Source organism: Sapajus apella, unplaced genomic scaffold (genome assembly GCF_009761245.1).
Source record: "Sapajus apella isolate SASKATOON/1434 unplaced genomic scaffold, GSC_monkey_1.0 scaffold95, whole genome shotgun sequence".
Classification (NCBI taxonomy): domain Eukaryota; kingdom Metazoa; phylum Chordata; class Mammalia; order Primates; family Cebidae; genus Sapajus; species Sapajus apella.
In genome coordinates this window covers 148,676-158,900 of record NW_022437035.1, presented here as the reverse complement: position 1 = coordinate 158,900, position 10,225 = coordinate 148,676, and the positions used below count along the sequence as shown (strand labels likewise).

The following is a 10,225-nucleotide window of genomic DNA, read 5'->3' as shown; positions in this document are numbered from 1 at the left end:
TGAGTGGCTGCATGTGGAGTGAGGGAAAAGGGGGAGGAAAACAGAGGGGAATCTAACCTGATGAGTTGTATTTCCTCTCTTAGTGAAAGCATCTGATAGTTGACAACAGGCCAGCATTTGTTCCTGCTGTGGGTCAATGTTCTTGGCATTTCTGTTTTCCTAAAGCCCAGTCCCTCCCCCCTACACCCCATTCCACCTGGCACAGAGGAGAGTCGTCTCTGGGACTCTCTGGCCTGGAAATTCCTCTCCCCCAAGGTGCCTTTTTCCCTCCCAGGGGACCGTGCACCCTGTGTATGTGAAAAATGGGCATACAAGGCCCTCTAAATCCTCTGCTCCAGCCCCTCCCTTGGGAGAGAGCCCAGCCTCTGGGCTCTGACAGGGCCTCAGGAGCTGGAGTTAGTTGGAATTGGAGTACTCAGACCATAGATGGGGGGTGGGCGAGGGCTGTACCACTTCCCTGCTGAGGGACCGTGGCCAGATCACATCCCTTTCAGTGAAAGGAGATAATAATCTTGCCAGACTCGTGCATCCTGGGGTTTCAGATGAAGACTTCTGGGGGTTGTGACTGATAAGGCGGAGACCTTGTAGAGAAGGAACAACAGCAGACACTAGAGGGCGCTGTCAGCTCTGGCGAGTGCATGTGAGTGGGGGTGTGTGTGTGAATGCGTATGTGTGTGTGTGAGACCGTGTGGATGACTGAGTATGAATGTATGTGGATAAATGTGTGAGCATGAATGGGTGTGAGTGTGTATGACTGTGGGTGTGGATGTGTGTTTGGAGCCCCTGTACAGGGACAGTTGGGATGTGTCAGCCAAGGATGCAGGTGGGATGCCTTCACATGGTGCCCATGGAGGGCAGTCAGGTGAGGACAGTGACATCCCTGTTCAGGTGACACTGTGCAGTGCACAGTGATCACATGGCTGGACTCCCGACCACTCAGCCATCCTGCTCTGGGGCAATCTTCCTATAGCCCCGAGCTCCTGTCCCAGACGTTGTCCCGTGGCTCCTTGGGCTGGGGGTGGGGTCACTCTGGCCTCCAGGGCTGGAAGGAAGGGGAGGCAGGAGGGGGATGGCTGCTCTGCTCAGACCTGCGTATCCCTCACATTCAGTAAATCAAGGAGCCTCGGGACCAAGGTGCTGGAATGTTTAGTGTTGAGCAGGCTTCAGCCCCGTGTGCACTGAGGAAGGAAGACAGGCAGGGCTGGGCCTGTGTGAGCTGCACTGGAGCCCCCTGTCCAGAGAGGAGCCCGGGGCCAGGTAGCCTGGGGTGGAGGTGCCGGCTCTCTGACCTCCTCAAAGACACAAGGGCTCCTCTGCTCAGAGTGGCCAATGTGGAGTCTTGGGGTGCAGGTTATGGGGCTGGAGCCTGGCTGAGGGGACCTTGTCAGGGCCATGGGGGTGTGACAGTACTCTGTAGGGGAGCACTGGGCTTTAAGACTGGCAGGCAGGCTCCCAGTGGGACCCATGACAAGTCCTTTGTCCCCTCTGGGGCTCAGTTTTTCCTGTGTAGCTGAGTGATGGGGCTCATTCTCTGACTCTTTTGGTGTCCCCCAGACCCCCCTGGCACCTGGGAGCCATGAGGGGCTGACAGCCCAGGCTCTGAGACTTGGGCCAGTGCAGAGCTGGGGACACCAGGCCCTGCTGCTGGAGGTGCTGGGCTGGAGATCACCCTGGCTTCCCACAGCTTGAGATTCCTCCCAAGCTGTGGGAGAACCCCACAGCCACCCCAGGAAGACCAAGCTGAGCACTGCAGCCTTGGGAACTAAGGAGCTAGGAATTACCTGGTGCAGGAGGAACCAAATCTCCTTCCTGGGCTCTGACTGTGGAGACAGTGGCCACCAAGATGGCCTCTTAGGCCGTCCCTCAGCCCCACATGTGCACATCCCACAGACTCCAGCCCACAGACCCCTGACCTGGGGTAGCTTTCCCAGTCCCCACTCACAGTCCTCATGCCTTCTTAGATCCCCAGAACAGCCAGAAGCTGAGCTTATAGCTCTGAGCCTTCTTCTCCAATGGTGCGGTCATTAGCAGTGGGGGTAGTTGGTGCTGCCAGAGACAGACACAGAACAGTAACAGTGGAGGCTGCGGAGGTGGAGGAATCTGAGGTCCCCCTGAAGAGGGGGCTTGGGGCCTGGTTCAGGCCACCTCACATGGATACTCTAGGGTGTCTGGAGGAGGCCCTGGGGGCCCCTCTACATCCCCAGTCTCAGTGTAGAGCTGGGGTCAGGTGGGGCAGGTGGAAGTCCAGTGTCTGTGGGTGCCTCTCCATCCACACCCTCCTGGGTCCCTTTCGTGGATGCAGGGGGGTCTCTTTGGGCACTCAGCAGGGCAGCCCACGTTCTCCTTTCTGGAAGTCAGTTTGGGACATGCGTCCAAGGCGTTAGGCATGACCTTTGATCTTTGCAGAGAGGGTCAACCCCAAGTCAGTCATCAGATCCTTGCACAGCAGTGGGGGCGAGGGACTTTGGCTGTGTCCTGTTCAGAACAGTGAACAACCCAAGCAGAGCAGCCTAATAGTCCAGCGGGACCTGGAAAAAGGCTGCCTCAGTGTTGTTGGAGCTACTTGTTCCCAATGTGATGGACATCCAAGTTCATCCACACCTGCATGGGTGTGCTGTTAAGTGACAAAAGTAGAGAATCTTTGTTTGTCTATGTATGTATGTATATATGTATGTATGTATCATCTATGTTTCTTCATCATCATCATCATCATCATCATCATCTATCTATCATGGTCTATCTGCTATGTGAAATGCAAGGCCGAGTCTGGAATTCCACATATAATGAGCACAGATCTCCAGGCTGTGCTGGAAACTTTTCTTCTTTAATTAGGAGAGAATTCACTATGTTTGAAAAACAAAGTGAAACGATGTGTTGTACAATGACAGGCCCTGGAAAAACTGTCACACTGGACTCCAGTTGGGTGTTTGCCATGCCCTGCTCCTGGGCAAAACTGCAGAGTGGAGAGAGGAGTGACGGGACCTCCACATAGTGGGCTTACGCTCAGCAGTGAAAATGAGTAATTCATCCACATCAATATCAAAGAGTCAGTGTTGAGAACAAGGCAAACCATGGAACGTATACAGGGTCTCCTTTGATCCGTATGAAGTTCAAAAGCAGGCCAAGCTGAAAAAGAGTTTATTGAAGGGCACACACGGGAGGTCATACTTGAAGGGAAAGGAAAAAGATGATGAATTCAGGGTTCCTGGGGTATTGGCAGTATTCCAAGCCTGGGAGTCTAATGAAGGTGAAACTCACATCGTGTAGAATTCACCATTTTAAAGTGTACAGTTCAGTGGCATTTAGTACATTCACAGTGTTGTGCAATCATCATTCCTATTACTACTTGGTAAACTTTACAAATTCATTGTATTCATTTAATGGTTGTTACAGTTTGCAACTAAAATAGAAATACATCAAAATATTAGCAGTGGCTTTTCTGGGTGAAGTACAAGGGGTGAATCGTTTTCTCCTGTTTGTTTTTCTGTACTTTGTTCACTGTACTCCTTATTTACTGTACACATTGTTTATTGTGAGTAGTTATTATTTGAAACTGAAGATCAAGAGCAATAAGCTGTATTTTAAGAGGAAGTCAGAAAACAAGCAAGGTGACTCTCTCTTATGCTGTGCTGACACCTGTGTCCCTGTAGCCTCAACTACGCCTATTGCCTCCACCTGCACCTGAGGGTTGAGGTCCCTGGTGGCACCTCTCAGCCAGGGAGCCCTGGAACCTCTCCTAGGATGGCCCCAGAGATAGGAGAGAGATCTGCCTCTTGGAAACTCGGCTCCAGATGCTTTGGTCAACTCCATGTCATCTGTGTTCGATAAACTTGATTTCCTTTTGTTTTGGTTCCTCTTTTCGTGTGTTTTTTATTAGCAGAAGCTCACAAACAAGAGAACTGCAGGTCCCCCGGGCACGTGGCTTGAGATGTTTTTTGACATCAGTCATGTCTTTCTCGCCCAGTTTTCTTATTAAAACTCCATTTTGACAATCTTGAAAGACACGTTTTAAAAGAAAGTTGCAATTTCCTTATGATTCTACTGCTTGATTCAAATATTGGCTCCTGCTGTCCCCTTTCCCCATCCTGGTGGTGTTCCCCCTGCCCCTGCCTCTCACCAGTGTATGCTGCTCCCAGGTAGCAGTAATCCTTTCTCAGGTCTGGCATTCCAAGGCAGGCCCTGCTCCTGGGTGGGGAGGGCCTCCATGCTGGGCTGAACGTCTGTGCTTTGCTGTCCCCTGACCCACTGAGTGCCTGTGGACAGAACTTAGGTCTGTTTCCTAACAGAGAGTCTTTGATGAGAGGACTATGGTTAACCCTTTATGGGTCATGGCCTCTTTCCATATACAGCCACAGATCTTTCCTTGCAATGAGCATTTATACAGACACTTTTCAGGTTTGTGAACCCATAAGCTAGACATCCTAGGCCCCTTCTCCAATCCCATGGGCTATAGGACACTCTACTCTGGAAAGGGGAGATTGGACCTCCTTTTAGGGAACCTGGAGGGCAGACCTTAGATTCATCATGGCTCCCTTGCTGGGTGCTGTGTCCAGGGCTTTCCATGATGATCCCACTAAATCCTTGCACAGCCCTGAGAGGAAGCTGCCACGATCATCACCTCCACATCACAGAGAAGGACACATGGAGGACAGTCACACTTGGACAAGTGGTGGAGCCAGGACACAAATCCAGATCTATCTGGGCTCTAAGCTTAGGTTCTTACCACAGACTGTGATCCAACCACGGGGAGAGACAGCCCAATGACCTCCAAGTTCCCTCCAATGCTAAGGCCACACCTGGGAAGCTGGCTAGAATTTCCAAAGCGTCTTCATGCACATATGTCCTTCCAGTGTTCTTCCCAGCAGTTTGTGAGATGGTGAGGGCAGGTGAAGGGAAAAGGCTTAGAGACATTAAGGAAAGGGCACAAGATCACACAAGAGACATAAGGAAAGGGCACAAGATCAGGATTAGAGTGGGGATTGGAACCCATCTCCTCTATACAGAGCTGCCAACCACCAATCTGTGCTTCTCATGATTAGAATTTACCTACCCATCCAACTATTCACCCATCCACTTACCCATCCAACTACCCACCCACACATGCACCAACCAGTCCACCCACTCATCTATCCACCCATCCGCTCACCCACCCAACTATCCACTAATCCATTCACCTGCCAATCCACCCACTCATCCACCCATCAATTACTCACCCATCTATACATCCATCTGCCTACTCCTTTCTCCCTCCTTCCTCTTTCCCTCCCTCCCTCCCTTTCTTTCCCCATTCAAACTGTTTATTGAGAGCCTTGGAGTCAGGCACTTGGCTAGCTGCTGGGGAGGAGGTGGAGTTTGAAGATGTGGGAACTGGCTCTACCTCTTGGGGACATCATCTTTTCCTTCATCAGTGAGGGTTTTGGAAGGGGAATGTGGGCAGGGTGGCAGGCAGGGTGGAGAGGTGGTTGTTGAGTTCCTGCCCTTTGGGTTTTGGGTCACAGTACTAGACTCACAGAATTGAGTTAAAAACTTGTATTTTGGAGGGCTGGAGCAGCTGCTCCCGAGTCCGGATCCCACTGCGTGCATTCCTGGTTCCTTTTGGTTCCAAGTCCAAAATGGCAATTCTCAAGGATCGGCTGATTCATAATCTTCTAAAGGAAGAACAGACCCCCCAGAATAAGATTACGGCTGTTGGGGTTGGTGCTGTTGGTATGGCCTGTGCCATCAGTATCTTAATGAAGGACCTGGCAGGTGAACTTGCTCTTGTTGATGTTATTGAAGACAAATTGAAGGGAGAGATGATGGATCTCCAGCATGGCAGCCTTTTCCTTGGAACACCAAAGATTGTCTCTGGCAAAGACTATAATGTAACTGCAAACTCCAAGCTGGTCATTATTACAGCTGGGGCACGTCAGCAAGAGGGAGAAAGCCGTCTTAATTTGGTCCAGCGTAATGTGAACATCTTTAAATTCATCATTCCTAATGTTGTGAAATACAGCCTGAACTGCAAGTTGCTTATTGTTTCAAATCCAGTGGATATCTTGACCTATGTGGCTTGGAAGATAAGTGGCTTTCCCAAAAACCGTGTTATTGGAAGTGGTTGCAATCTGGATTTAGCTCGATTCCGTTACCTGATGGGGGAAAGGCTGGGAGCTCACCCATTAAGCTGTCATGGGTGGGTCCTTGGGGAACATGGAGATTCCAGTGTGCCTGTATGGAGTGGAGTGAATGTTGCTGGTGTCTCCCTGAAGACTCTGCACCCAGATTTAGGGACTGATACAGACAAGGAACAGTGGAAAGAGGTTCACAAGCAGGTGGTTGAGAGTGCTTACGAGGTGATTAAACTCAAAGGCTACACATCCTGGGCCATTGGACTCTCTGTGGCAGATTTGGCAGAGACTATAATGAAGAATCTTAGGCGGGTGCACCCAATTTCCACCATGATTAAGGGTCTCTATGGAATAAAGGATGATGTCCTCCTTAGTGTTCCTTGTATTTTGGGACAGAATGGAATCTCAGACGTTGTGAAGGTGACTCTGACTTCTGAGGAAGAGGCCTGTTTGAAGAAGAGTGTGGATACACTTTGGGGGATCCAAAAAGAGCTGCAATTTTAAAGTCTTCTGATGTCATACATTTCACTGTCTAGGCTGCAACAGGATTTTAGTTGGAGGTTGTGCATGTTGTCCTTTTTATCTGATCTGTGATTAAAGCAGTAATATTAAAAAAAAAAAACTTGTATTTTTTTTTCTAGGGAGAAGCTGGAAAGTGAACCAGTAAGCTAGGGTGTCTGGCTTCTTGCTGTGTATAGAACAGATATCTAGCAGTGACTGTAGGTGGAGAGTTTATTTATGTAGAGACATTTTGAATATAAGAAAAGAAGTAACAAATATATATGAGTTATTATATAATGAATATAAATGTAATTAAAATAAACTAGCTATAGGTAATGTAGAGTGAGTTTCCAATCATAAATTCTAACCTGTTTCTGTCATTCACGGAACCAGATATTCTGTTCAGAAACTATCATGCATTCTCCCATGCACTTCCCATTATACACATGGGAGGTAGTGACTCATATTATCAATAGCAAATAGATTGGAACATGAGGAGAGAGATGAGTTACCAAGGTAGATTGTCACCTCCAAGTGACAGAGAAATTTGTCAACCGAGGTCTTCCTAAAAATACCATTCTCTGACCTACTATACAGTTCTTTCTGCCTGAGGAACTGGTAAAAACTCTCAAAGTCTATCCTGGCTTCCTTCTTTCCTCCCCAACTTCTGCTGATCCTGACCTGACCTTGTCCCGTTACTCTATGGAGTAAGGCTTTTTTTGCTGTTTGCAGAAATTGCTTCAACATTGTTTCAATTTTTTTTTTTTTTTTTTTTTTTTTTGCAGTTGCTCCCTCCTCTGTGTTTAACTGTATTTTAAGGGGGTGCATTTTCCAATCCTCTTTGCTAAATGTCTGCTGCTAGGTACTCATCCCACCCTGAATACCCTCTCTTTCCATTTTTATTTTTGAGATGGAGTCTTGCTCTATCACCCAGGTTGGAGTGCAGTGGTGTGATCTCAGCTCACTGCAACCTCTGCCTTCCAGGTTCAAGCGATTCTTCTGCCTCAGCCTCCCAAGTAGCTGGGACTACAGAAGCCCGCCACCACGTCTGGCTAATTTTTGTATTTTTAGTAGAGATGGGGTTTCACCATATTGGCCAGGCTGGTCTTAAACTCCTGACCTTGTTATCCTCCCGCCTCAGCCTCCCAAAGTGCTGGGATTACAGGTGTGATCTCTTTCCATTTTTATGGCTCAACCACTTTCCCTGGGCTTCCTGCTTCTGTACTGGCTGGAGCTGTGAGACAATTTCAGGGCTTTGGGCAGCACCTAAGGTGCAGAGGATGTGAATCTGTGTTGGGATCATAGTGACCTCTTTCCACATAATCCCCCGTTGTACTACTCAAGAGAGGCCACTCTATCTTCTCATCAGTGTAATCTCAAACCCTGCACCCTGTCTGTTGGAGTGTAGCAGGCACACAAGAAGTATTTGCTGAATGTCAAGTGAATTGGAATGAACATGCTGATTTAAGTGACAAAAACCTTCTATTTTTCATAACTGCACAATAAATGTATAATTATTGTTGAAAAATGAAAAAAGTTAGATATACAAAATGAAAACCAACGTTATGTGCTGTTTACCCCTGCAACGGGTAGCCCCAGGGAATAGATGTGGATATGGATATGCATCTAGGTACGGATACAGATGCAGGGATTCATGCACACGCATTGGGTCACATCTTGTCCGATGACCTCTTTGGGATAATATTATGTTCAAGCCTTTTCAGATGCCATTCAAATCATCGAGTACACCATTTTTTTTTAGAGGATCTTATATCTTAAATCAGTTTAATGATTTGTTCTCTGATTATAAAATGAATTCCTGTTTTCTGAGAAATCAGAAAATGGAAAATCATAAAGAATATAAAGCAAGTCTCTGATGTTGCACTGCCCAGGAGGACCTGTTAGCACCTTGGCATGGCGCCTTCCACATCTTTCTCGGCATGAGATCATGCGCTTATCACAAAGATAGGAACTTCTTTCCTCATGTGCCCTGTTTGGATGTTGGTCTGTGGTACCCCTCCAAAGCCATCTGGGGATGTGGATATGAGGCTGGCATCTGCCTGGCATCTGCTCTTGGACTCTTTTCTGTAACATTTTGCTGTAGCTCCCTGGCCTTGCATCTACTTGCAGTGGTCCCCTGGCATCTCCATGATAAGTTCTTATAAGCAGGATTTCTGGGTCAAAGGTGAATGTGTTCCCAGGCTATGGAGACAGGGGACACGTTCAGGAGGGCCTAAAAGGCCGAACCATGTCTCAGCCTTGAAGCCTCTCAGAATCGCCAGCTTGGGAAGTTAGGAGGCCTGTGCTTGTTCTTCACCCCCTCACCCACTCATTCTGCCCAGGGAAGGGCCTGGGGTGGGGGCTCTAGAGCCCTGCCCTGGTCACACCCCTCCCTGGGGTCCTGCTGACAATCAGGGCCACTGCTGGCTGGTTCTGAGATGCCTTCTGGTGGACCCTGGGACCCAGGATGGAGCTCAGGGTGTGGGGAGGCAGCCAGGGGGCAGCATCAGGCTCAGGGGCTGGACTGGGAGGGGGTGGGGTAGGGCACAGGCTCTGCTGCCCCCACCTGTGAGCTACACAAACATCCAGCAGCAGCCCTGAAACTGCCCTATGCTCCTCCTGGGCCACACCTGGTCCTGTTTGTCGCTCATACCACGCCCGGGTGGCCGTGGGCTCAGTTTCTCTTCCTCTTATTCTTCTCTTTTTGTCGCTCTGAGTTCTGGTTTCAGCCAACTTGGGGTTAACTTTAGCCTGGGGATTTCCAGGGGTGGCCAGCTGCAGGCAGAGCCACCAGAGCTGAGGAGTTGAAACCCCACCCCCATCCCTTGGCCTGGTCCCCACCCTACACCCACCTCAGGTCTCAGAGCCTCTCCAGGCCTTCCTGGCCAATGCTTTCACCCAGGAATCTGCTGGTTTCCTGAATGGCTGGCACACTGGGTGCCTGACCCAGCTCCTCCTTGACCAGAGGGAAGACTGGGCCCAGGAAGGCAAAGGCACTTGCCCAAGATCACACAGTGTCACCCGCAGGCCTGGGCAAGGGCAATGACTGGGGGTAGGTGAGGGTCCCCATGGGCCAGGCACACCTTAAGCATCATCTCAATTAATCCCCAAACTCACCCTGTGGGGAGGGACTGTTGTTATCACCCCCTTGTGCAGATGAGGAAACTGAGGCCTATAGAAGAGAAGTGAATTGCCCAAGATCAAGGGTTGATGAGAGCTGAGCATGGGGATACCCCTTCTCTGTCTGACCCGGGGTCTGGGCTCCCATGGCCAATGCCCTTCTGGGAAGAACAATGCTCTGAGCTCCCCCAGGCCTTTGCCAGGCATGCTCCCTCCTTGCATCTCCTAGTGTCCAGGGCAGGGATGGCCATCAGAGTCTGTAGCCCTAACTCATTCATGCTGCTCTCAGGCCCCTTTACTGCATCCCTGAAATGGTGTTGCCACTGGGGAACGGTGCAAGAAGTGAACAATCTGGCCTCTGGCAGAGAACAGTTCTCCACGTAGGTGCCCTCTATACGGGTTCTCCCCACGCAGTCCCCTCCACACAGTTCCTTCCACACGGCCCCTCCACACGGCCCCTCCACACGGTCCCCTCCACACGGTCCCCTCCACACGGT

General features: G+C 49.8%; 1 pseudogene across 1 annotated transcript; it reads left to right on the top strand.

The window, feature by feature from the left end:
• The first annotated feature begins 5,581 nt into the window (after positions 1-5,581).
• Positions 5,582-6,717, top strand: LOC116535516 (annotated as a pseudogene). The gene has a single exon (XR_004262234.1). The product of XR_004262234.1 is annotated as an L-lactate dehydrogenase A chain pseudogene (transcript).
• The last annotated feature ends 3,508 nt before the right edge of the window (positions 6,718-10,225 follow it).